Genomic DNA, 26,879 nt, shown 5'->3' with positions numbered 1-26,879 from the left:
GTCCATATCTGTTTAACCCCTTAGATGCTGCTATCAATAGTCACTACATCATATAAATGGTTAAGAGTGTGGGGGCTTCCTGTTTATCTCCGACACCCAGAGATCATGATTGTGTGGTCCTGATGTTTGCCATGGCAATTCACAGCCAAATAACGGCCTTAGAGTCAGCCGGCTACTGCGGCCTGTTCAGAAGTTCGAGACATTTAGGTGGTAAAAATACACTTTTTCATTCCTGTCATGTCACTTTGCATTAATTCCTGAAAAGCACCTGAAGGGTTAATAATCTACCTGATAGCAGTTTTCAATATGTCAAGGGATGCTGTTTTTAAAATGGCATCACTTTTGGGCGGTTGACAATATATCGGAACGCCAAATTCACTTCAAAACCTGGTTATTCCCTAAAAAAATAATTTTGTAAATTTCCTTGGAAAAAATTAAAAATTACTGCTACATTTTTAAACCTCCTAAAATGCTCTCAAAATAAAAAAAACATTTTACAAATGGTGCTGATGTAAAGCAGACATGAGGGAAAGGTTATTTATTAATGTTTTTCTATGGTGTGACTATCTGGATTAAAGGGATAATCATTCAAAATTTGAAAATTGCTAATTATCATAAAGTATAATGTGTCACGAAAAACAATCTCCAAATCAATGGGATATGTTGAAGCGTTCCAGAGTTATTACCACATAAAGTGACACTGGTCAGATTTTAAAAATGTGGCCTGGTCACAAAGGGGTTAAACACTCTTATAATAGGGGAGTGTAAATATTGTGATTGCTTAACTATAATATACTGTATCTAGTAAGGACCCATTTAGACTGGCTGACCATGGCTGTTAAACGACTGCTGACCGGTTACATTCAATTTTAGACAGGTCGACCTGAATAAAATGCACACAGAATGATCATTCATACAATCATTCTCTGTGTGTAGAAGGTCCCCGTTATCGTCAGCATATGTGTCGCCCAGCAGGTGATTGCCAGCGTCTTCACACAAGCCAATAATCCGAGATTGCTTGTAGAAATGACCCAAGAGTGCTAGTTTTGTTAACAATTTTGTGATCTTATTTAGTCAATAGTTGAATTTTCTCGGATTCCACATATGTTGTTGTTTTTTAGGGCTTTTAGTTTGCTGATTTGCAATAGAAAACATACCAGGAAATGTGATCTGTTTCATTTAGAGACACTTAGAAGTGAATTGTTTATTTTCCCCTCATGAACTTTTTACCTCCGGCAGCTGCTTCCTGACTTCTTGTAGGCCCTGACTGGACATTCTAATAGATGCCCTGGTCGGTATTTCTTCTATCCTTAAAATGCCACCTTTCCTCCTGTAACTATTACTCTGGGTGAAAATCATGCCTACAATAAGCAGCAGAAGGGGGAGGGAAGCTCCTGACTTTTCAGTGCCAAATTCCATTTTCCAATGTTACAAGGGCCTTCATCTCCATTGTGATGCAAATTGATTTCTCTTGAGTCCCAGCCTATCAGGGCCAGCCTCCTTGTGGGATTACCTGGTCCTGGAAGAGTGATGTGGAGGAGAGGGGGAGGAGGAGAAAATCATTCACTTGTGACAAAGTGCTGGCTTTTACTGCCTCGCAGTCTCAACTAGGAAGGGGAAAGTCTTCACCACAAGTTCTTGGGAGAGACACAAGTTCTGAGCTCTTGTTGGGTCCTTTCTGCTTGTCCATGTTGAAGGATACATTGGAACGGAGGTTGTGGTTCTCATATGCTTTGTACAAAAAGAGCTGCTTGGGGATTTTTACTGTTGAATACGCCACAATCACTGCTGTGCTATAGCTTGGAGGTTGCATCTCTAGTGCCTTTTCCCACAATCATTGCCAGCCCATGGGACACTGTAAAAATGGTAAGGAAATGGATAATGCATGTATGATGGATAGCGATAGATCCTAATTAAAAAGTGGATGAGCTTGACGACTAGATATTTCATGGAAGCAAGCTGACTGAGATAACACTAATGGGTACTCTTCCCTGCCAAGTATGTGGAATATGGTTTTCTAGCGAGATAGGTGGCCTTATCATGAGTCTAAAATGACTAAATTAACCCATACTAGATATTTAGGTTCTAGCATAAATATTATTATTATTTTGTTGTTGGTACTAGTCCTACAATTACTATTATTATTAATATATATAATAGTTGTTGATTCTATTACTACGATTACTATTGTTATTTAGTTGTTCGTACTATTACTACTATTATATTGTTATTTAGTTGTTCATTCTATGAATATTATTATTACTGTTTAGTTTTTGTTACATTTACTATTATTAGTTGTTGGTACATTTACTATTATTATTACATTGTTATTTACTATTATTATTACTATTATTATTAGTTGTTTGCTTTATACTTTTGTTATACTGTAATTTTGCTTGTGCTTCTGTTGTTGCTGATTCTATTGATTTACATATTGGTAACGCTTAGTTTTTCATGCTGTTTCTAGCTAGTATAAAACATTTGTAATCAAGGCCTCTTGCCACTTGCTAATTACACTATTAATAAATGTGATTTTTGTTTTTCCACTTAAAGGTCCAGTCTTAGGCTAGGGTCAAACAACAGTATAAAAAAAAAATTGTTCCCATTTTCATCCAGAAAAGTGGCACAATTTTTTTCTCACTCGTCCAGTCCCTTTTTTTTTTGTTTTTTTTACTCCGAATCTATTAATCATTTTAATAATTTACAGGACCATTTACAGTTTCCTATTTCACAGACCTGCAATGTACCCATAAATATGGGATGCTTTTCTGTGTCTTCGTGTGACATCCGATTTTTTTTCTCACACCCATAGACTTGAATGTGTGAGTCTCATCCGATTTCTGGAGTAAAATCATGCATGCTGCCTTTATTTTTATACACAGATTTGGTCAATGAAAAAATCATTCATCTGCACAGCCCCCAATAAATAACATTGGTCCGAGTGCGATCCATTTTTTAACTAATTTTATTCTTGTCATTTTGTCATTTTATTTATAACTGTCGGAATGATGACAATTTACTGTCAGTAGTTGTTGTTACAGCTAGATCTACATCGTCCATGTCTTTCTATGCCTGCCTATGAGCAGGTGTATGTGATGACATATCTACAAAATGGTATGTGTTAGCAGATATGTCTTTTAAGTTTGGAAACTTGCTAGTCAAGTATTGCATTTCTCCGTTAATACACGTAAATGAAGTAAAATATGTAGAAACTTGTAAAAACAGTGCTGTGTGCAGTCAGACATGAGACCTACATGGAGGTGTATAGCGTATATAACAGTATATACATACAGAAGTAACCTAGATGAGCATATTCTTCATAGCCGTCAGCCCAAATGGCTTTCCTAGAAAAGTGCTTGTTTGGCACCAATGAATGGGAAGGTTACTTCTCTGGAGGTAGGGAAATAAGCTGCTGCCAAATTCGGCATATGCAGTGACGCTTATCTTATGTACACAAATATTTATACAGGTAAAAATTAAACCTCTCCGATCTCAGTTTCCCATGATCAGACCACGACAATGCTTATGGGCTCCAACAACAGGGGTGTGTTTGGAGAACAAAATCTCATGTACATGGCCAGGCTGATCTCTAGGGGCCCATTGTTAGTGCCTCAAGCTCTCAAAATGAAGCAATAAGTCTACCCGCAGAACTATGCAAGCCCACAGTAAGACATTGTGTTATGGTGAATACTTGTGCCAACTCAGCTCGACCACATCTGTAAGTCTGTAAGGTGCTTCACTTATAAAGTGGTGAGCGTCATTACATCAAATATTTCTCATACCTTTGTATGTGCTCATACCTGGCTTCATGGCTGTACTAGGGCTGACTGACGTGCAATAAAGCTGTCTCTGAGAAATGCCAGATGTGTTCTTAAGTATAGGACATTGCTTAGTTCTAAATGCTACAAGATAGGCTGATTGACGGGCCAACTGCATGGAAACAGTCATTGTAGATAGCATTATACACATGTAATGCAGTAAGGTCATTTCAGTGTAGATAGATAGATAGATAGATAGATAGATAGATAGATAGATAGATAGATAGATAGATAGATATGGGATGGATAGATAGATATGTGATAGATAAATGATAGATAAATATGTAGATAAATAGATTATCTATATATAGCTATTATATATTATATCTACTATATAATTGTCTAAGGGTCACTTCCGTCTTTCTGTCTATCCTTCTGTCTGTCACGAATATTTATTGGTCGTGGCCTCTGTCTGTCATGGAAATCTATGTGGGCTGTGCAATGTACTACGTGGGCTGTGTTATACAATATGTGGCCTGTGCTATACACTATGTGGGCTGTGTTATACACTACGTGGGCTGTGTTATACACTACGTGGCCTGTGTTATACACTACGTGGGCTGTGTTATATACTGCGTGCGTGGGCTGTTATATACTACGTGAGCAGTGTTATATGCTATGTGGGCTGTTATACACTCTGTGGGCTGTGCTATATACTACGTGGCTGTGATATATACTCCGTGGGCTGTGTTATTTACTACGTGGCTGTGCTATATACTCCGTGGGCTGTGCTATGTACTGTGTGGCTGTGCAATATACTACGTGGCTGTGCTATTTACTATGTGGGCTGTTATATACTACATGGCCGGCGCAGTCCGGCTGCGAATTGGTGCGGGAATTGAACCACGCTTCGCTAATTGGTCGCGGCCGGCCGAATCCTGTGTATTCAATGTATTATTCTAAAATCTTCATAAATAAACTACATACATATTCTAGAATACCTGATGCGTTAGAATCAGGCTACCATCTAGTATCTATATAATCGTCTAAGGGTCACTTCCGTCTGTTTGTCTGTCACAGAAATCCCGCATCGCTGATTAGTCGCGGCCGGCCGGCTGCGACCAATCAGCGATGGGCACAGTCTGGCCGCGAATTCGCCCTTCCCTACTCCCCTCTAGTCAGTGCCCCCTCCCTACTCCCCTCCAGTAAGTGCCCCCATGGCGGTTTAGCAGTCTGTTAACGCTGCTATTAACCCTGTGTGACCAACTTTTTACTATTGATGCTGCCTATGCAGCATCAATAGTAAAAAGATCTAATGTAAAAAATAATAATTAAAAAAAAAAAATCATTATATTCTCACCTTCTGGCGCCTTTCCCGCTCCTCGCGACGCTCTGGTCCCAAGAATGCATTGCGGCAATGACCGGAGATGACGTAGCGGCCTTTCGAGACCGCTACATCATCATGTGTTATTGCCACAATGCATTCTTGGGACCGGAGCGTCGCGAAGAGCATCGCTAAACGCCTGGGCTGGATCCGGGGGCCGCCAGAAGGCAATGACCGGAGATGACGTAGCGGCCTTTCGAGACCGCTACATCATCATGTGTTATTGCCACAATGCATTCTTGGGACCGGAGCGTCGCGAAGAGCATCGCTAAACGCCTGGGCTGTATCCGGGGGCCGCCAGAAGGTGAGTATATAACTATTTTTTATTTTACTTCTTTTTTTATCAGGGATATGGTGCCCACATTGCTATATACTACGTGGGCTGTGTTAGATACTACGTGGGCTGTGTTATATACTGCATGGGCTGTGCTATAGACTATGTGGGCTGTGTTAGATACTGCGTGGGCTGTGCTATATACTACTATACATATTCTAGAATATCCGATGCGTTAGAATCGGGCCACCATCTAGTATATAATAGACAGACAGATAGATATGATAGATAGATATGGGATAGATATACACAGCTCAAAAAAATAAATTTAGTGTTCCTAAAATCCCACATCCTAAATATCACTGAATGAAATGTTCCAGTTGTAATTCTTTATTCATTACATAGTGGAAAGTGTTGAGAACAATAAAACCTAAAACCAACATAAATCACAACTAATATCCCAAGGAGGTCTGTAGTTGGAATGATGCTCAAAATCAAAGTGGAAAATGAAGTTACAGGCTGATCCAACTTCAGTGGAAATGCCTTAAGACAAGGAAATGATGCACAATAGTGTGTGTGGCCTCCACGTGCCTGGCATCTCCAGACTCTGTCACGTCTGTCACATGTCTCAGTGTGAACCTGCTTTCATCTGTGAAGAGCACAGGTGCCAGTGGTGAATTTGCCAATCCTGGTGTTCTGTGCCAAATGCCAAGCATCCAGCATGGTGTTGGACTGTGAGCACAACCCCCATCTGTGGATGTCGGGCACTCAGACCATCCTCATGGAGTCGGTTTCTAACCGCTTGTGCAGACACATGCACATTTGTGGCCTGCTAGAGGTCATTTTGCAGGGCTCTGGCAGTGCTCCTCCTGTTCCCCCTTGCACAAAGGCTGAGGTAGCGGTCCTGCTGCTGGGTTGTTGCCATCCTATGACCCCCTACATGACTCCTGGTGTACTGGCCTGTCTCCTAGTAATGCCTTCAGCCTCTGGACACTACGCTGACAGACACAGCAAACCTTCTCGCCACAGCTCGCATTGATGTGCCATCCTGGATGAGCTGCACTACCTGGGCCACTTGTGTGGGTTGTAGAGTCCGTCTCACGCTACCACGAGTGTGAAAGCACAACCAACATTCAAAAGTGACAAAAACATCAGCCAGAAAGCATTAGTACTGAGATGTGGTCTGTGGTCCCCACCTGCAGAACCACTCCTTTATTGAGTGTGTTTTGATAATTGCCAATAATTTCTAACTGTTGTCTATTCCATTTGCACAACAGTATGTGAAATTGATTGTCAAACAGTGTTGCTTCTTAAGTGGACAGTTTGATTTCATAGAAGTTTGATTTACTTGGAGTTATATTCTGTTGTTTAAGTGTTCCCTTTATTTTTTTGAGCAGTGTTTATTGGATAAATAGATAGATATTGGTTAGATAGATAGATAGACAGATAGATAGATATGGGACTGATAGATAGATCGAGAGGATAGATAGATAATATATGATAGATATATAGCTAATATATAATAGACATGGAAAAAAGAAAATCAGAGCAGCACAAAATATGAAAGAAGAAAATTCGGGTGCAGAGCCCCCCCCCAGGCACACACCAAACCTCAATTGTTGAAATCCAAAAAATGGAGGCAGCACAACATTCTCAGCGAAGAAAAGGAGCTACTTTTATTAGCCCATCTTAGCAACGTTTCGGTTCATAAAGATGTGAACCTTTTTCAAGCTTGGATAGATAGATAGATAGATAGATAGATAGATAGATAGATAGATAGATAGATAGATAGATAGATAGATAGATAGATAATTAGATGCAGTAGATAGATTATTCAATGGCAGTGTGATTTATATATATATATATATATATATATATATATACAGTGCCTTGCGAAAGTATCCACCCCCTGGAACTTTTCAACCTTTTCCCACATATCATGCTTCAAACATAAAGATACCAAATGTAAATTTTTGGTGAAGAATCAACAACAAGTGGAGCACAATTGTGAAGTTTAATGAAATTTATTGCTTATTTTAAATTTTTGTGGAAATTCAAAAACTGAAAAGTGGGGCGTGCAATATTATTCAACCCCTTTACTTTCAGTGCAGCAAACTCACTCCAGAAGTTCATTGTGGATCTCTGAATGATCCAATGCTGTCCTAAATGCCTAATGATGACAAATATAATCCACCTGTGTATAATCAAGTCTCCATATAAATGCACCTGCTCTGTGGTAGTCTAAGGGTTCTGTTTGAAGCACAGAGAGCATCAGGAAGACCAAGGAACAAAGCAGGCAGGTCCGTGATACTGTTGTGGAGAAGTTTAAAGCCGGATTTGGATACAAAATGATTTCCAAAACTTTAAACAGCCCAAGGAGCACTGTGCAAGCGTTCATATTGAAATAGAAGGAGTATCATACCACTGCAAATCTACCAAGACCCGGCCTTCCCTCTAATCTTTTATCTCAAACAAGGAGAAGACTGATCAGAGATGCAGCCAAGAGGCCCATGGTCACTCCGGATGAACTGCAGAGATCTACAGCTGAGGTGGGACAGTCTGTCCTTAGGACAACAATCAGTCGTACTGCACAAATCTGGCCTTTATGGAAGAGTGGCAAGAAGAAAGCCATTTCTCAAAGATATCCATAAAAGTTAAAGTTTGGAACAAGCCACCTGGGAGACACACCAAACATGTGGAAGAAGGTGCTCTGTGTTATGATCCTGGTGGTTAGAACACATGAACTGACCTGATAAGTAAACCCAAAAATACGGACAAGCTCTGGGAATGTGGGAACTTTACTGACTGCAATTCTGATCCTATCAAACCACATTATAGGCAGCCGTGGAGCGTTCCTAACTCGGCCTAGACGCCTCGTTCACAGCCTGAGAAACTAGCTACCCCTAGAGAGAAACAAAGCCTCACTTGCCTCAGAGAAATTTTCCCCAAAGTGTAAGCAGCCCCCCACAAATAATAACAGTGAGTTTAACCCCTTAAGCCCCGAGGGTGGTTTGCACGTTAATGACCAGGCCAATTTTTACAATTCTGACCACTGTCCCTTTATGAGGTTATAACTCTGGAACGCTTCAACGGATCTTGGCGATTCTGACATTGTTTTCTCGTGACATATTGTACTTCATGTTAGTGGTAAAATTTCTTCGATATAACTTGCGTTTATTTGTGAAAAAAACGAATATTTGGCGAAAATTTTGAAAATTTTGCAATTTTCCAACTTTGAATTTTTATGCCCTTAAATCACAGACATATGTCACACAAAATACTTAATAAATAACATTTCCCACATGTCTACTTTACATCAGCACAATTTTGGAACCAAAATTTTTTTTTGTGACGGAGTTATAAGGGTTAAAGGTTGACCAGCAATTTCTCATTTTTACAACACCATTTTTTTTTAGGGACCACATCTCATTTGAAGTCATTTTGACGGGTCTATATGATAGAAAATACCCAAGTGTGACACCATTCTAAAAACTGCACCCCTCAAGGTACTCAAAACCACATTCAAGAAGTTTATTAACCCTTCAGGTGTTTCACAGGAATTTTTGGAATGTTTAAATAAAAATGAACATTTAACTTTTTTTCACACAAAATTTATTTCAGCTCCAATTTGTTTTATTTTACCAAGGGTAACAGGAGAAAATAGACCCCAAAAGTTGTTGTACAATTTGTCCTGAGTACGCTGATACTCCATATGTGGGGGTAAACCACAGTTTTGACTTTTCAATGCAAAATTGACTGGAATTGAGATGGGACGCCATGTTGCATTTGGAGAGCCCCTGATGTGCCTAAACATTGAAACCCCTAACAAGTGACACCATTTTGGAAAGTAGACCCCCTAAGGAACTTATCTAGATGTGTGGTGAGCACTTTGACCCAACAAGTGCTTTACAGAAGTTTATAATGCAGAGCCGTAAAAATAAAAAATCATATTTTTTCACAAAAATGATCTTTTCACCCCCAATTTTTTATTTTCCCAAGGGTAAGAGAAGAAATTGGACCCCAAAAATTGTTGTGCAATTTGTCCTGAGTACGCTGATACCCCATATGTGGGTGTAAACCATTGTTTGGGCGCAGGGCAGAGCTCGGAAGGGAAGGAGCGCCATTTGACTTTTCAATGCAAAATTGACTGGAATTGAGATGGGACGCCATGTTGCATTTAGAGAGCCCTTGATGTGCCTAAACATTGAAACCCCTAACAAGTGACACCATTTTGGAAAGTAGACCCCCTAAGGAACTTATCTAGATGTGTGGTGAGCACTTTGACCCAACAAGTGCTTTACAGAAGTTTATAATGCAGAGCCGTAAAAATAAAAAATCATATTTTTTCACAAAAATGATCTTTTCACCCCCAATTTTTTATTTTCCCAAGGGTAAGAGAAGAAATTGGACCCCAAAAATTGTTGTGCAATTTGTCCTGAGTACACTGATACCCCATATGTGGGTGTAAACCATTGTTTGGGCGCAGGGCAGAGCTCAGAAGGGAAGGAGCGCCATTTGACTTTTCAATGCAAAATTGACTGGAATTGAGATGGGATGCCATGTTGCGTTTGGAGAGCCCCTAATGTGCCTAAACATTGAAACCCCCCACGAGTGACACCATTTTGGAAAGTAGACCCCTTAAGGAACTTATCTAGATGTGTGTTGAGCACTTTGACCCAACAAGTGCTTCACAGAAGTTTATAATGCAGAGCCGTAAAAATAAAAAATCATATTTTTTCACAAAAATGATCTTTTCACCCCCATTTTTTTATTTCCCCAAGGGTAAGAGAAGAAATTAGACCACAAAAGTTGTTGTGCAATTTGTCCTGAGTACGACGATACCCCATATGTGGGTGCAAACCATTGTTTGGGCGCATAGCAGAGCTCAGAAGGGAAGAAGCGCTATTTTACTTTTCAATGCAAAATTGACTGGAATTAAGATGGGATGCCATGTTGCGTTTGGAGAGCCCCTGATGTGCCTAAACATTAAACCCCCCCACAAGTGACACCATTTTGGAAAGTAGACCCCCTAAGGAACTTATCTAGATGTGTTGTGAGAACTTTGAACCCCCAAGTGTTTCACTACAGTTTATAACGCAGAGCCGTGAAAATAAAAATTATTTTTTTTTTCACAAAAATGATTTTTTAGCCCCCAGTTTTGTATTTTCACAAGGGTATCAGGATAAATTGGACCCTAAAAGTTGTTGTCCAATTTGTCCTGAGTTCGCTGATATCCCCTATGTGGGGGGGAACCACTGTTTGGGCGCATGACAGAGCTCGGAAGGGAAGGAGCGCCATTTGGAATGCAGACTTAGATGGATTGGTCTGCAGGCGTCACGTTGCATTTGCAGAGCCCCTGATGTACCCAAACAGTAAAAAAACCCCACAAGTGACCCCATATTGGAAACTAGACCCCCCAAGGAACTTATCTAGATGTGTTGTGAGAACTTTGAACCCCCAAGTGTTTCACTACAGTTTATAACGCAGAGCCGTGAAAATAAAAATTATTTTTTTTTTCACAAAAATGATTTTTTAGCCCCCAGTTTTGTATTTTCACAAGGGTATCAGGATAAATTGGACCCTAAAAGTTGTTGTCCAATTTGTCCTGAGTTCGCTGATATCCCCTATGTGGGGGGGAACCACTGTTTGGGCGCATGACAGAGCTCGGAAGGGAAGGAGCGCCATTTGGAATGCAGACTTAGATGGATTGGTCTGCAGGCGTCACGTTGCATTTGCAGAGCCCCTGATGTACCCAAACAGTAAAAAAACCCCACAAGTGACCCCATATTGGAAACTAGACCCCCCAAGGAACTTATCTAGATGTGTTGTGAGAACTTTGAACCCCCAAGTGTTTCACTACAGTTTATAACGCAGAGCCGTGAAAATAAAAATTATTTTTTTTTTCACAAAAATGATTTTTTAGCCCCCAGTTTTGTATTTTCACAAGGGTATCAGGATAAATTGGACCCTAAAAGTTGTTGTCCAATTTGTCCTGAGTACGCTGATACCCCCTATGTTGGGGGGAACCACTGTTTGGGCGCATGACAGAGCTCGGAAGGGAAGGAGCGCCATTTGGAATGCAGACTTAAATGGATTGGTCTGCAGGCGTCACGTTGCATTTGCAGAGCCCCTGATGTACCCAAACAGTACAAACCCCCCACAAGTGACCCCATATTGGAAACTAGACCCCCCAAGGAACTTATCTAGATGTGTTGTGAGAACTTTGAACCCCCAAGTGTTTCACTACAGTTTATAACGCAGAGCCGTGAAAATAATTTATTTTTTTTTCACAAAAATGAAATTTAGCCCCCAGTTTTGTATTTTCACAAGGGTATCAGGATAAATTGGACCCTAAAAGTTGTTGTCCAATTTGTCCTGAGTACGCTGATACCCCCTATGTGGGGGGGAACCACTGTTTGGGCGCATGACAGAGCTCGGAAGGGAAGGAGCGCCATTTGGAATGCAGACTTAGATGGATTGGTCTGCAGGCGTCACGTTGCATTTGCAGAGCCCCTGATGTACCCAAACAGTACAAACCCCCCACAAGTGACCCCATGTTGGAAACTAGACCTCCCAAGGAACTTATCTAGATGTGTTGTGAGAACTTTGAACCCCCAAGTGTTTCACTACAGTTTACAACGCAGAGCCGTGAAAATAAAACATATTTTTTTTCCCACAAAAATGATTTTTAGCCCCCAAATTTTTATTTTCCCAAGGATAACAAGAGAACTTGGACCCCAGAAGTTGTTGTTCAATTTGTCCCTAGTACGCTGATACCCCATATGTTGGGGTAAACCCCTTTTTGGACGCACGGGAGAGCTCGGAAGGGAAGGAGCACTGTTTTACTTTTTCAACGCAGAATTGGCTGGAATTGAGATTGGACGCCATGTCGCGTTTGGAGAGCCCCTGATGTGCCTGAACAGTGGAAACTCCCCAATTCTACCTGAAACCCTACCCCTAACCTCACCCCTAACCGTTTACTGAACATTTTCTGACAGTCATAAGTGCCACGTATATAAGTGCCACGTATATAAGTGCCACGTATTTAAGAGCCACGTATTTAAGTGCCACGTATTTAAGTGCCACGTATTTAAGTGCCACGTATTTCAGTGCCACGATATTTCAGTGCCACGTATTTCAGGCACTGAAAAATACGTGGCACGTAAATACTTCAGTGCCACGATATTTCAGTGCCACGATATTTCAGTGCCACGATATTTCAGTGCCACGTATTTCAGTGCCACGTATTTCAGGCACTGAAAAATACGTGGCACGTAAATACGTGGCACGTAAATACGTGGCACTTAAATACGTGGCACTTAAATACGTGGCACTTAAATACGTGGCACTTAAATACGTGGCACTTAAATACGTGGCCACTGAAATATCGTGGCACTTATATACGTATATACGTATATAAACATATATTTCAGTGCCACGTATTTCAGTGCCACGTATTTCAGGTTAGGGGTAGGGTTAGGGGTAGGGTTAGGGTTTTTTGTTTTTTTCTTGTTTTCTTGTGTTTTTCTATAAAAACGCATGCGTTTTACCGCGTTTACATGCATTTTTTCACACATGCGGTTTTTTTAAAAAACGCATGCAGATAAAAACGCAAGTGTGAAACCAGACTAAAAGACGCTTTTTATAGCAAAAAAGTTTTTGCGTCTCCACATTTTGAGACCTATAATTTTTCCACATTTTGGTCCACAGAGTCATGTGAGGTCTTGTTTTTTGCGGGACGAGTTGACGTTTTTATTGGTAACATTTTCGGACACGTGACCATTTTTTATCACTTTTTATTCCGATTTTTGTGAGGCAGAATAACCAAAAACCAGCTATTCATGAATTTCTTTTGGGAGAGGCGTTTATACCGTTCTGCGCTTGGTAAAATTGATAAAGCAGTTTTATTCGTCGGGTCAGTACGATTACAGCGATACCTCATTTATATCATTTTTTTATGTTTTGACGCTTTTATACGATAAAAACTATTTTATAGAAAAAATAATTATTTTGGCATCGCTTTATTCTGAGGACTATAACTTTTTTATTTTTTTGCTGATGATGCTGTATGGCGGCTCGTTTTTTGCGGGACAAGATGACGTTTTCAGCGGTAACATGGTTATTTATATCCATCTTTTTGATCGCGTGTTATTCCACTTTTTGTTCGGCGGTATGGTAATAAAGCGTTGTTTTTTGCCTCGTTTTTTTTTTTTTTTCTTACGGTGTTTACTGAAGGGGTTAACTAGTGGGCCAGTTTTATAGGTTGGGTCGTTACGGACGCGGCGATACTAAATATGTGTACTTTTATTGTTTTTGTTTGTTTTTTTTAGATAAAGAAATGTATTTATGGGAATAATATTTTTTTTATTATTATTTATTTAGGAATTTTTTTTTTTTTTTTTTACACATGTGGAAATTTTTTTTTTAACTTTTTTACTTTGTCCCAGGGGGGGACATCACAGATCGCAGATCTGATAGTGTGCACAGCACTCTATCAGATCCGCGATCATACTTTCATCGGAGCAGGCTGCAGCTTTCATCTGCAGCCTGCTCCGACCCGGAAGTGCTCCCTGCAGGACCCGGATACAGCCCCTCGGCCATTTTGGATCCGGGGCCTGCAGGGAGAAGACGTTCGGTACGAGGTGAGTACATCACCTTGTACCGATCGTCTCAGGGAAGCACGCAGGGAGCCCCCTCCCTGCGCGATGCTTCCCTATACCGCCGGTACACCGCGATCATGTTTGATCGCGGTGTGCCGGGGGTTAATGTGCCGGGGGCGGTCCGTGACCGCTCCTGGCACATAGTGCCGGATGTCAGCTGCGATATGCAGCCGACACCCGGCCGCGATCGGCCGCGCTCCCCCCGTGAGCGCGGCCGATCGCGTATGACGTACTATCCCGTCACCGGGAATTAAGGCCCACCCCACCTCGACGGTATAGTACGTCATACGGGCTTAAGGGGTTAAGGGGAAAACACAAACATAGAAATGAAAATAGGTTTTAGCAAATGAGGCCCGCTAATAACTAAAAAGTCAGAAGATAGCAAGGAATCTGTGCGGTCAGTATAAAATACTACAAAAGTATCCACGCAGAGAATACAAAAAGACCCCCACACCGACTCACGATGTGAGGGGCGCAACTCCGCACCCCAGAGCTTCCAGCTAGCAATCAAATAGCATATAAGCAAGCTGGACTGAACTCATAACATACTGAGAAACATTTTCAAATAGAAATGAGCAAAAAGGACTAGCATGAACTTAGCTTCTCACGAGGAGACAGGTCACAAGGGAGTCCCAGAGAGATCTGAACCAGTACTGAATACAACGACAGCAGGCAACAAGTAAAGGTCTAGATGGAGTTAAATAGGCAGCAGGCCTAGCAGGAAACGAGGCAGCTGGAGTCCAGCTACAGACCAGCCGTAACACTAAAAGCCACCAGAGGGAGCCCATGAACAGAACTCACAAAGTACCACTCATGACCACAGGAGGGAGCCCGAGAACGGAATTCACAACAGCTCTGGTCAGATGAAACCAAAATCGAACTTTGATGATATGTTTGGCGTAAAGGCAACACAGCTCATCACCCTGAACACACCATCCCCACTGTCAAACATGGTGGTGGCAGCATCATGGTTTGGGCCTGCTTTTCTTCAGCAGAGACAGGGAAGATGGTTAAAATTGATGGAAAGATTGATGGAGCCAAATATTGGACCATTCTTGAAGAAAACCTGTTGGAGTCTGCAAAAGACCTTAGACTGGGACGGAGATTTATCTTCCAACAAGACAATGATACCAAACATAAAGCAAAATCTACAATGGAATGATTCACAAGTAAACGTATCCAGGTGTTAGAATGGCCAAGTCAAAGTCCAGACCTCAATCCAATCGAGAATCTGTGGAAAGAGCTGAAAACTGCTGTTGACAAACGATCTCCATCAAACCTCACTGAGCTCGAGCTGTTTGCCAAGGGAGAATGGGCAAGAATTCCAGTCTCTTGATGTACAAAACTGATAGAGACCTACCCCAAGCGACTTGCAGCTGTAATCGCAGCAAAAGATGGCGCAACAAAGTATTAAGTTAAAATAATATTGCACGCCCCACTTTTCAGTTTTTGAATTTCCACAAAAATGTAAAATAGGCTATAAATTTCATTCAACTTCACAATTGTGTTCCACTTGTTATTGATTCTTCACCAAAAATTTACATTTGGTAACGTTATGTTTGAAGCATGATATGTGGGAAAAGGTTGAAAAGTTCCAGGGGGCCGAATACTTTCGCAAGGCACTGTAGCTTATGTAGCATCAACATAATCTACTGCGTTGTACATAGCAAACAAGGAGAGAAAACCGAACTAAAAGGTCCAATAAACAAAAGTAAGAACCAATAGGTAAGTAAAGTGCAAAAATTTATTCAAGACAAGAAAGAGGGAAGCACAAAATGATAACAGAATAATAGCAGCACAAAGTGTTTATCTGCCCGTTACACAAAATGACCACCATAAAAGACCATACAATACTGACATCAATAAACACATGGCATGGATAAACCACTAGATAAGCTAATTATTCAAAAGAGACTAGATGTACACATGATTGAAAATAGACTAAATGAATATATTTATGTTTATTTATGTTTGTCTATATATATGTATCCGCACTGGTGTGCTTAGAGGTTGCCAAAATATGCATGTATGGATCAATGTATAAACTCACTGTAGATCTGCAACTTGCAAAAGATAGAATAAAGGAACACCAGACAGGAATTAAAAAAAAGTCATGTGGGTCTATTTCAAGGTACATGTAGTAGGATGTCAGGGTAGATCACATATATGCAGTACTACAGGTGCAGAAATAGTAGTGAAGTGCATGTACCGAAAAAATGGTATAACCACAATGAGTCACCACCAGGTTAAGAGAGATAGCGTAATAGTCCCCATAATTCAAATAGGAGACCTAAGCACCATGCAGGTAATAATCCTGGGGAGTGCAAGGCAAAAAACAGATCACAAGTGTCTGGTAAAACTAGTTATCACCATGAGTAGTAATTACCTGTGTGGTCATAGCAGTATAGGCAGACACGCGCCCCAACGCGCGTTTCGGATCAAGTCCTTCGCCAGGGGGCAATTATCTGATGGCTCACACAAGAGGTGTAGTATCAGCCCACCCAAATCAGTTGAAACCGGGAAAATATGATCTCTTTACTAAATTATCAAATCCGAGCAAAACTGACATTAGGCAAATGTGCATAGGGGATAGTTCTTGTAGAACAGATGGGTATCGTATAATCATCACCAATACAGAAAGAAGCAATGTTGCCTCAATTTATGTGCATGTTTTTATTTTCATGCCCTCTCTAGCTGGCTGCCAGCATCAAATGTTTGACTGATGTACCTTGCCATGTGTTACTTGCATTATTAAGTGGAATTTATGTCGGTTTGTTTTTACATTCACACTATTATACTTATACTTCAAAGTCCGGTTTCCGCCCCCTACATTCAACAGAATCTGCACTCATCAAAGTGACCAATGACCTTCTGACAGCAAAATGTAATGGTGACCACTCTCTGCTCATTCTTCTCAACCTTTCTGCAGCTTTCGACACTGTTGACCACCGTCTCCTACTCTCTAGGCTCCAGTCACTAGGCATTAAGGACATTGCCCTCTCCTGGTTCTCTTCCTATCTTTGTGATCGCTCCTTCAGTGTTTTGCTTGCTGGCTCCACTTCTTCTCCTCTTCCTCTCGCTGTCAGGGTACCTAAGGGCTCAGTCCTTGGCCCCCTTCTCTTCTGTTTCTACACGCCCCAACTGGACAGACCATCAGCAGATTTGGCTTTCAGTACCATCTTTACGCTGACGACACACAACTATACACGTCATCCCCTGACCTTACCCCCGCTGTACTAAAGAACGCCACTGACTGTCTGTCTGCAGTCTCCAACATCATGTCCGCCCTCTATATGAAACTCAACCTCTCCAAAACTGAACTTCTTCTGCTCCCACCGTCTACTAACTTCCCTAAACTTGTCATTTCCCTCTCCGTAGGTGGCACCATAATAACACCCCGGCAGCAGGCGCGCTGTCTGGGTGTTATGTTTGACTCCGATCTCTCCTTCACATCCCATATACAATCTCTTGCCCGCTCTTGCCGCTTACACCTAAAGAGCATCTCTAGAATCCGCCCTTTTCTCACCATGGAAACAACAGAAACCCTCTCTGTCGCCCTGATCCACTCCCGCCTGGACTACTGCAATTCTCTAATAATTGGCCTCCCCCTCACTTGACTTTCCCCTCTCCAGTCTTTCCTTAATGCAGAAGCCAGGATTGTCCATCTAGCTAATCGTTACTCGGATGCGTCCGCTCCTGCCTATTCATTACAGGATACAATTCAAAGTACTTGTTCTTACCCACAAAGCTCTCCATAGTGCGGCACCCCCTTACATCTCCTCCCTCATTTCTGTCTATCGGCCTAACCGACCACTGTGCTCTGCAAACGACTTTCGACTAACCTCTCCACTAATCCGTACCTCCCACTCCCAATTCCAAGACTTTTCCTGTGCTGTGCCAATCCTCTGGAATTCTCTACCCCAAGATATTAGGACCATTCACAATTTGCATAGTTTTAGGTACTCCCTCAAAACACATTTGTTCAGAGCGGCCTATCACGTTCCCTAATCAAAGTCATTTTCTGTTTGTGTGTAGCCCATTCACTACTTCCATCTATCCCCCACTCCCTGAAGATGGAATACACTATACAATACATCACTGTAAATACACACCTGTACTTTGTATCTCCCCCACCTCATTGTAGATTGTAAGCTCTCAGGAGCAGGGTCGTCTTATTGTGCTTTAATTATTGTATTGTTAACGTTGTTACTTATGTTGTGTTTGAAACTGTTAAACTGTAAAGCGCTGCAGAATATGTTGGCACTATATAAATAAAGATTATTATAATTATTATTATTATTATTTACAAAAGCTGTCATACCGAAAAAGCTTCCAACAGATCATCCAGTTTGTAGTGGAAATTGTTAACTAATATTGAGTATAAGATAGCCATCCAACGTATTACTAAGTCAACAGCTGACTATTTCTCCTGAGGCGACCAATGCTGACAGGAGAGTGAGATGAGAATGCACATAATGTCAGCGTATGCGGATTCTCGTGTCCCCTTCCCACAGCATTGGCAACATTTGCTGTGATCGTGTGTGCAGCGAGCGGCCACTACTCACAGGAGAGGGAGATGAGAATGCTCACACACTGACACTGCAGGGATCAAGAGCGTGCATACACAGTGTCAGTGGGTGTCCGCATTCTTATCTCACTCCTGTGTGTAGCGGCTGCCCATTGGTATGTCATCCTATGTGAAGTCAGTGGCCGCCGACAACGCACAAAAGTGGGATGAGAATGCACTTTGTGTGCTAACATTTTATTATGGGCTAAGTCCCCCATATGAATGTTCTAAATATTTGATTTTCAGGGTGACAGACCCCCTTTAATATTAAACACTTAATGTTTAGCATGACCTACAAAAGCCTTGCAATGGATGAAGAGTCTCTCAGTAAAATACCTGCTTCTTAGGATCCAGACCCCAGCTATGTACAGAATATTAGTTGTACATGAAAGGGATATTTTGACAACCATCTCACACTTTATTTTAAAGGGAACCTAGCATTTTTTTCATGCTGCCCAAACCATGAGCAGCATAAATCAGAGTCTGGCTGTGGTATTTCAGAGAAAAATTTCTTTAAAGGTCTTGCTGGGGATCATAGCCGGAGATTTGACAAGACAAAGTATACCTTGCTTGCTAGCTAAGGTTAAAGGGTTTGTCCACTACTCAGGAAATGAGAGCAGTGACTGCTCTCTGACTTCCTTTTGATTAGTATTAGTTACCTATAAGTAGCTGCTGACTGTATTTTAAGGACATTATGGATGGCATATTTGTATGGGTGATAAAATGTTATTGCTACGTTATCACATAGAAATGAGCTTCTAAGCACTATGCATGTTCGGCCACTGCTGCTAGACTGCTGTCCTGGACAGTTCTTGAGCGGTTTCCACATTTCTCTTTTTTTTCAGTCAAGATGGGGTGCAGAGTGTGTTCAGGCCGCGATTCATGTTGCCAGAATTGCTCGACAGGTTCCCTTTCAGTTGTTTCCCTTAATTTGTACAGGCCCCGAATAACCACCTGCTTGAAACAGCACTCACTGTTCTGCATACCTCAATGTCTCCCATCTTTCCATGCAGGCTCAGTTTCTATTCAAAGCATTGATTGGTGATTTGCATTCTAGTAACCGTAGTTTTCACCCCTGAGACTTTCTAGTATTTTATCAATAAAATCTTAACTCTCCAAATGCCTTATGAGATCTTCGCTGAACTGCTAGGATGATGAGTCTTCCTACAATTTTGTGGACTAATTTCAGTAACAGTCAGGAAAATTGTGACCTTCACCTCAATATACATAATGTTAAATGGTGTTTATATGCTGTGTGCTGCCCTACAAAAGATATATATCAGCTAGTCACAAGATACTTGTTAAATACTTGACCACTGGAGATGTCACAGCAGAAACGTCCATCAATCACAAGAAAGATGGTTGAGTTCCAGCATCTGCTCCATCGTCAATCGTTTTGACAGTGAAAGCTAAGTACAGTGCTAGGCTTTTTCTGTGGGCCCCCTAGATAATAAATGGCGTGGCACCGGGCATGCTCAAGCACCTTTCTATTTAAAATCTTATTAACTGGAAAGTGTGCAGTGATGAAAAACAGGGAACATAAAGGGAATCTGTCACCAACTTTTTGCTATCTCATCTGAGAGCAGCATAATGTAGTCAAAGAGACCCTGATTCCAGAGATGTGTCACTTACTGGGCTGCTTGCTGTTATTGTGATAAAATCACAGTTTTCTCTGCTGCAGATCTACCAATTCTCTGAATGCTGAGCTCTGTAGCAATGTAGCAGATTTACTAGTTCTCCTGCAGATAAAACAGCAATTTTACAAAGACTACAACAAGCAACCCAGTAAGTGACACATCACTGGAATCAGGTTCTTTGCCCTTACATTATGCTACTCTCAGATGAGGAGGCAAAAATCTTGTGACAGATTCCCTGAAGAGACTGTTGGGGGTCCCAATAAGAAGTGTACACATAAAACAACATTTACAAGCAGTCACATAACTGACTGATGTGTACAAGGCACATTGTGTACTTTTACAACTTCCTCTCCCAATTCTCAGTGTTAACCGAAGCTATGTCCAGGCAACATGTTTTTGTCTGTATGGGATGGCAGTAACTCATGCCATGGTGTAGAACAATACATAGTGATGTATAATGAAGTTCAGCACTGATTCTGGAACTATACGGTATCTCCCAATAAATTACTGTTATATATGTCAGGAAGCCCCATTCACACTTTATAAAGAAAAAATGAATGAATGTTTGCTTTTTACACATAGGGTTAAACATATGTGAATATCCAGATGTTGGCCCTGTAATACCAGGAGCATTTTTCTGCAGGGAGGTCACATTATCAGTTTATTTTATAAGGTCTTTATTCGAAAGATTTTAAGCCTTTCAGTGCAGAAAATCCCCTGCAATGCAGACAGGATCACACTGTACATGCTCGAAAAAGGAATTTAATTTCCCCCCACAAAGAGACTGAACTAAACGCAACCAGAAAGTGTCGCAGGTGGTATCTTTTTGTTCTGAACCCTTTGAACAGCTCCCAAGAATTTGGTTTCTAAAGACATTAACAGACACCCAATGAGTTGTGTGTGGACGGCAGCTGAATAGCTTACATGGGACAGTTGTGAGCATGGGCTCGAATAGAAAAACCATTGCCGCCGATTCTCATCTGAGCAGGGGACGGAGAAATATGACGCTACACTTGGTTCAATTGTGCCTGATTTTCTACGTCTGTCACATTTATCATATTTTATTTTCCTAAACCAGTGGAAAATATGATGATATATCTATTGAGTGTGAAGCATTGTCTATGCTTAGTACATAAACTGGCCTGGAAGACCCAACAGCCAAGTCCTGGGAAAGTGTGACTACTAAATTACATGCTGTGCTGCTAACTCTGTGAAATGTTCAGAGAGCCCTAAAAGCTTTAGGTAAGTTTTTTTCCAAAATGGCAGTAATCCCTGGCACTTATCAGCATCGTACACGAGGATTTAGAAGACCAATGATTGCGTTTATATACATGAATATTTATGCCCAGTTTCAGGCAAACACCCTTCAAGTCATAGGTGCAAGGCTGTTATCGGGAATTTCAGGGGCCCCATACTGGCAACATTTTCGGGCCTCCTTGAGACTCCACCGAAGCTCCACCCCTTGAACCCTCCACAGTCCCACCACCCAGTCAGTAGGGTTCAACTTAGTAGTACTTATTAGCTTGCTGGCAGGCAGCAGACAGACAGCCACCAATTTCACACTGCACGAGCATGGAGGAGGGCACAAGAAGTAACAGGTGTGTGGGCCGGCGGGCAGGCAAATGGGAGGGAGTATAGGAGAATGGGAGGTCGGACGGGCGAGTGGGTGCATGCACCTCATCACTTTCGGGCCCTTAGCTCCTGCATATAATGTGCTGCAAGGGCCAATGTCATACCGGCAGCTTAGTAGAAAAAAACGGCCCGGCAGCGCCTGACATCACTGATGTCAGAAGCAGTCGGCCCCCTCTGCTGTGGCCATACAATGTTAGTAGCTGTGGCTGTGACTGAAGCCCCAGGGCTTAATAAAGCAAAGTAAACTAATCCCAGTCAGCAAGGCCATTTATACAATGGATTGGCTGTACTACCTCTGCGCAGGCTGCACAGCGTGTCTCACCCAGTCTGAGCCCCTCTCCATTTGCTTCTGCTCACAGGGCCCCAGTGCTGGCAGTACTTCCCTGATGGTGGCCTTGCATAGGTGATATTTATTAAATTGTACCAACAGACTACCCATATGAAGCAGGACAGAGCAGATTGCTTTCCTAGGGGTATAAAAAGTGACAGGCTTCAAAAAGATGGAATTTGGCCTAAAAGCGTAGAGACGCCTTCCATGCGTGGAGTTAGCACCGTTGCCATGCAATAAACAAGGGATAGGTTTATGTACTGACCAGGAAAATATCTGCATGGAGTTTGCATATTTTTTTATCTATTCATATCAGTTTCCAGCTATTAACGCCTTAGTGACGGGGCCAAACATTTTCAAACCTGAGCAGTGTCAATTTATATGGCAATAACTCTGGAATGTTTTAACATATCCCAGTGATTTTGAGAATGTTGCTTTGTGACACATTATACTTTATGATAATGGTAAATTTAGGTCTATATGTTTTCTATTTATTTATAAAAATATCAGTAATTTGACAAAATTAATACAAAAAAAAATAATTTTCACACTTTGAATGAATATCCCATTGATCCCTTTAATCCAGAAAGTTATACCATACAAAATAGTTAATAAATAACATTTCCCTCATGTCTGTTTTACAGCAACACCATCTGTAAAATGTTCTTTTATTTTGCTAGGATGATAAATAGTGACCTATTTAGTGTTAAATTGACTTTGAGGGACCTATATATTGGAACCCCAAAAAAGTGATACCATTTTATAAACAGCACTACCCCTCAACATATTCAAAACTGCTTTTAACCCTTATTTTCCCTTATATTCAAAAACAATTAAGCGTAGGGTGCTTTTCAGGAATTAATGAAAAGTGGCATGCCAGGAATTAAAAATTCTGTCTCTGCATTGCTCAATGCAGAAGGAGTGCTGTAGTGATATCATCACGCCCTCTGCCCCGAGACATCGCAGAGTCAGAAGACGCTGAAGAGACAGGAGTTGCGGAGGAACAGGGAGAGGCAAGTATTTCAAATAATTTAAAGCATGAGGGGGTGCCAGCGCCAACTCACTGGCTGCATAGGAGTGGGCCCCGCCAGCCAATGGATGCCAGCCCTGCCTGCCTACAAGGCCCTCCATCTCCAGGCCCGGTGCAGCTGCACCAGCAGTATGTCCTCCCCTGGTCAGCTATATTGTACATCTGACAGCTGCTGCATTTTAATCCATCAGAGGATGCTATTCACCTGTCCCCCTATATCCATGACTTCTTCCTTTCTAATTCCCTTAATCCTCTGGCTCTCACTAAAATTTGAATCCAGCCGTCAGACACCACTGCTGCTGCTACTTTCTTGTATGGTGGTTTACAATTTTCACATACCCCCAGACCTGACAGCAGACAAGGTGGAGATGTTGATCTGCACTTCTTTCATCATAATTTGATTTCCAGGTTGTCCCCCCCCCAGTACCCTCACTTATGTTTCCTTCCTTTAAAGTCCACACAGTTAGACTCTTAAAACTCTTCTCCTTGCAAGTGGCAATTGTGTATCGCTCTCCAGGCAAAACCAACCAAACCTCAACCACTTTGCAACCTGGCTTCCATACTTTCTATCTTATGACATTCTCACTCACACATAATTGGGACCTTTTAGATCCCCATTGATTATCCGCTCTCCACTCTGCCACTCATCTTCTTTCTCTAACCTCCTCCTTCGGCCTTTCATATCTTACTAATTTTCATAAACATGAAGATGGAAATACTCTGAAACTGGTCTTTTTATGGTTCTGCTCAGTGTACAATTTTACTAACTCCCTTCTCCAGCTCTCTGACCCCAACCTTCTTTCCCTATTTGTTAAGAGCTTTCACCTCGCCCTGGACACTTCCACTTATCACACATAAAGAAATGTATGTGCCATTGATACCCAGCAGCTTATGGACAATCTACAGTCATCATTAACTCCCTCTCCTGTCCGGACTCAGCATTTTCAAATTCTAATAATACATTGTAGAGTGCTCCGGATGAAGCAGCACCTGCTATACGCAGAAAGACCCAACACAGATGACAGCAACCCTGGCACACGTTGCAAACATGTTTTCTCCAGGGATGTTGCGGTGTTCTTGGGAGAAAATTGCTTCGGTAGAAATTCTTCTGCCACTATAAGTTCATACTCAAAACTTATAACTCTGCTCTCCATCTGGCCAAAGATATCTACTTTACCACCCTCATCATATCACAAGCTGATAATCCAGAACAACTCTTCAAACTTTCAACTTTCTAATGAGCCCTAAAGTACAGGCCCAGGTAACCAACCTCACCACTGACAATCAGGCCATTTATTTCCTAGACAAAATCAAACATATCCGCCAGGAGGTTTTTGCACAATCCCCTCAGAACCTGGATCCCCATCCTTCCCACCTCTCAAGCCTGTCACATACATTACCAGGCACCTTACTTCTTCTTGCCCTACAACCTGCACCAGTGACTATTCCCTGACTTCTCCCTCAGTTTGTTTCCCTGGCTGTCACCACCCACCTAACTAAAATATTTAACCTCTCTTTCTTCTGGTATTTTTCCGTCTTTAGTCAAACACACTGTCATACCCTTCTTTACTTAGAAAAACATCACTCAACCTGAACTGCACTGCCAACGACAGACCTGTCTATAATCTACTCTTTATTTTGAAACTCCTAGAACGTTTGGTCCACTCTCAGCTAAACTGCTATCTCTCAGATAATGCTCTTCTTGACCCATTAAAATGTGTTTTCCACTCTTTCCACTCTATTGAAACTGCCTTCACTAAAGTCTCAACGACCTACTAACAGCGAAATTTAATGGCCACTACTTATTGCTGATTCTCCTAGATCTTTCTGCAGCATTTAGTACTGTAGATCACTAACTCATGTTCACTATTCTCCACTTTACGAGCCTCAATGAAACTGTTCTCTCTTGGTTCTCCTCCTGTGTACTACTCTTTCACTGTATCTTTTTCCAGCTCCTGCTCCTCTAATCTTACCCTTATTATTGGGGTTTCTTAAGGCTCAGTCATGGGCCCCCTCATATTCTCCCTATATACAGCCAGTATCATCTCTATGCTGATGACACCCAAATATACACCTCTTCTCTTGACATTACCCCACTTTAATGCAAAATACCAGGAATTGTCAGTCTGCTTTTTATAACTTTATGTCCTCTCTGTATCTGTAATGGAATCTCTCCAAAACTGAACTTCTCATATTTCCTCCCTGTAGTAACTGACTTATACTACCTGATATTGCAATTGCCTTGGATTGGTCTCCCTCTAACCAAACTTTCTCCTCTCCAGTCCATACTGAATGCGGCAGGCAGAGTGGAATTTACGTTCAGCCACTACACTGACGCCTTTACTCAGTGCTAGTCATTGTATTGGTTGCTCATTCGCTACAGAATACAATATCTCACTCATTCACAAAGCTCTTCACAATTCTGCACCACCTTATATTTCCTCCCACATTTCCACCTTATATTTCTTCTGTCTATCACTCTACCTATGCTCTCCAATACGCAACTGATCTAAGGCCAGTGTCACACTTGCAACTGCAATGCGAGAAACTCGTGAGAGTCTCTCGCCTCAATACCAAGCACTGCTGCCGGCGGTTTGGATTGGAGCATTCAGCTCACTAGAAATACATGCAGCCGCACACTCTGGTCCCAAGTGCCGGCGGCAGTGCCGGGTATTGAGGCTAGAGACTCGCGCGAGTTTCTCGCATTGCAGTTCGAAGTGTGAAACCAGCCTAAGACTAACTATTTCCAAGACTTCTCTCGTGCTGCACCAGTTTTCTGAAATGCATTATCCCGTATGATCCAATCAATACCTTGCCCCAACATTTTTAAGCATGCTTTAACAACACATCTCTTTAGACAGGCCTATTGCTTTAATTCACCAACCTAACGCTCCCCTGCTCCCTCTTTCTAAATATTGCTCAGAACCTGGTCCCTCCTATTCAGATAGATACTAACTGGCTCAAGCAGCTTATCTGAAATGACCTATTTATTATAATGATAGGTGGACCATACATGGCAAGTACTACTGTAAGATGCATTTTTACAACTAAAAATTTGGGAGAAAAAAAGGGGTGCAACATATAATAATCCAAAAGTATCTTACATGGGGGCGGTGGTGGTGGAGTGGGGTCACAGGAACAAGGGTTGCTGATTCAGGAGTTTGGTGGTGGCAAGAGAAGTGGGGCGATGATGCAGGTCCCGTCGCCTCAGAAAATGTTGGCGCCGGTGAGCAAAGGTTTCCTCTCCCATACATATCCCTGTGGTGGGTTTTGAGAAAAAGACCACCTCCTGAGACCTCAATCTGCATGTGTGCCACTGCCAATGACCCCCTGAATCATCGACACAGCATATCATTAAAACGGATTATAAGGCGCACAACCATTTTATTTAAAAAAATTTCTCGTGTGGGTGACCACAGATCTGTGCATGCCAAAAAAGATGGATACCACAGGAGCAAATGCCAAATGGAGCATGAAGTGTCTCCATCTGCCTTATGGTGGATGGTTCCATTGAGGATTTCATCTGCATCGCATTTTTATGGGATTTACATGAAAACCCAACATAAGTGCTCAGCATAGAACACAAGAATGTAATCCAGCCTTATTCTG

General features: G+C 41.8%; 1 protein-coding gene across 5 annotated transcripts in view; it reads left to right on the top strand.

Moving 5' to 3' along the window:
• The window catches only part of SHROOM3 (shroom family member 3), a 241,863-nt gene that overhangs the window by 129,910 nt on the left and 85,074 nt on the right, over positions 1 to 26,879 (top strand). Inside the window, exon 1 of one of the 5 annotated variants that reach the window (XM_077275740.1) lies at positions 1,603 to 1,866. The exons of the other annotated variants lie outside the window; for them this stretch is intronic. The gene's annotated coding sequence lies outside the window, so the exon portion shown is untranslated. Of the gene's footprint in view, positions 1 to 1,602; positions 1,867 to 26,879 lie in introns of those variants that run through there. 5 annotated transcript variants of the gene reach the window in all.

Source organism: Ranitomeya variabilis, chromosome 1 (genome assembly GCF_051348905.1).
Source record: "Ranitomeya variabilis isolate aRanVar5 chromosome 1, aRanVar5.hap1, whole genome shotgun sequence".
Classification (NCBI taxonomy): domain Eukaryota; kingdom Metazoa; phylum Chordata; class Amphibia; order Anura; family Dendrobatidae; genus Ranitomeya; species Ranitomeya variabilis.
This window is presented reverse-complemented; position numbering and strand designations above follow the sequence as displayed.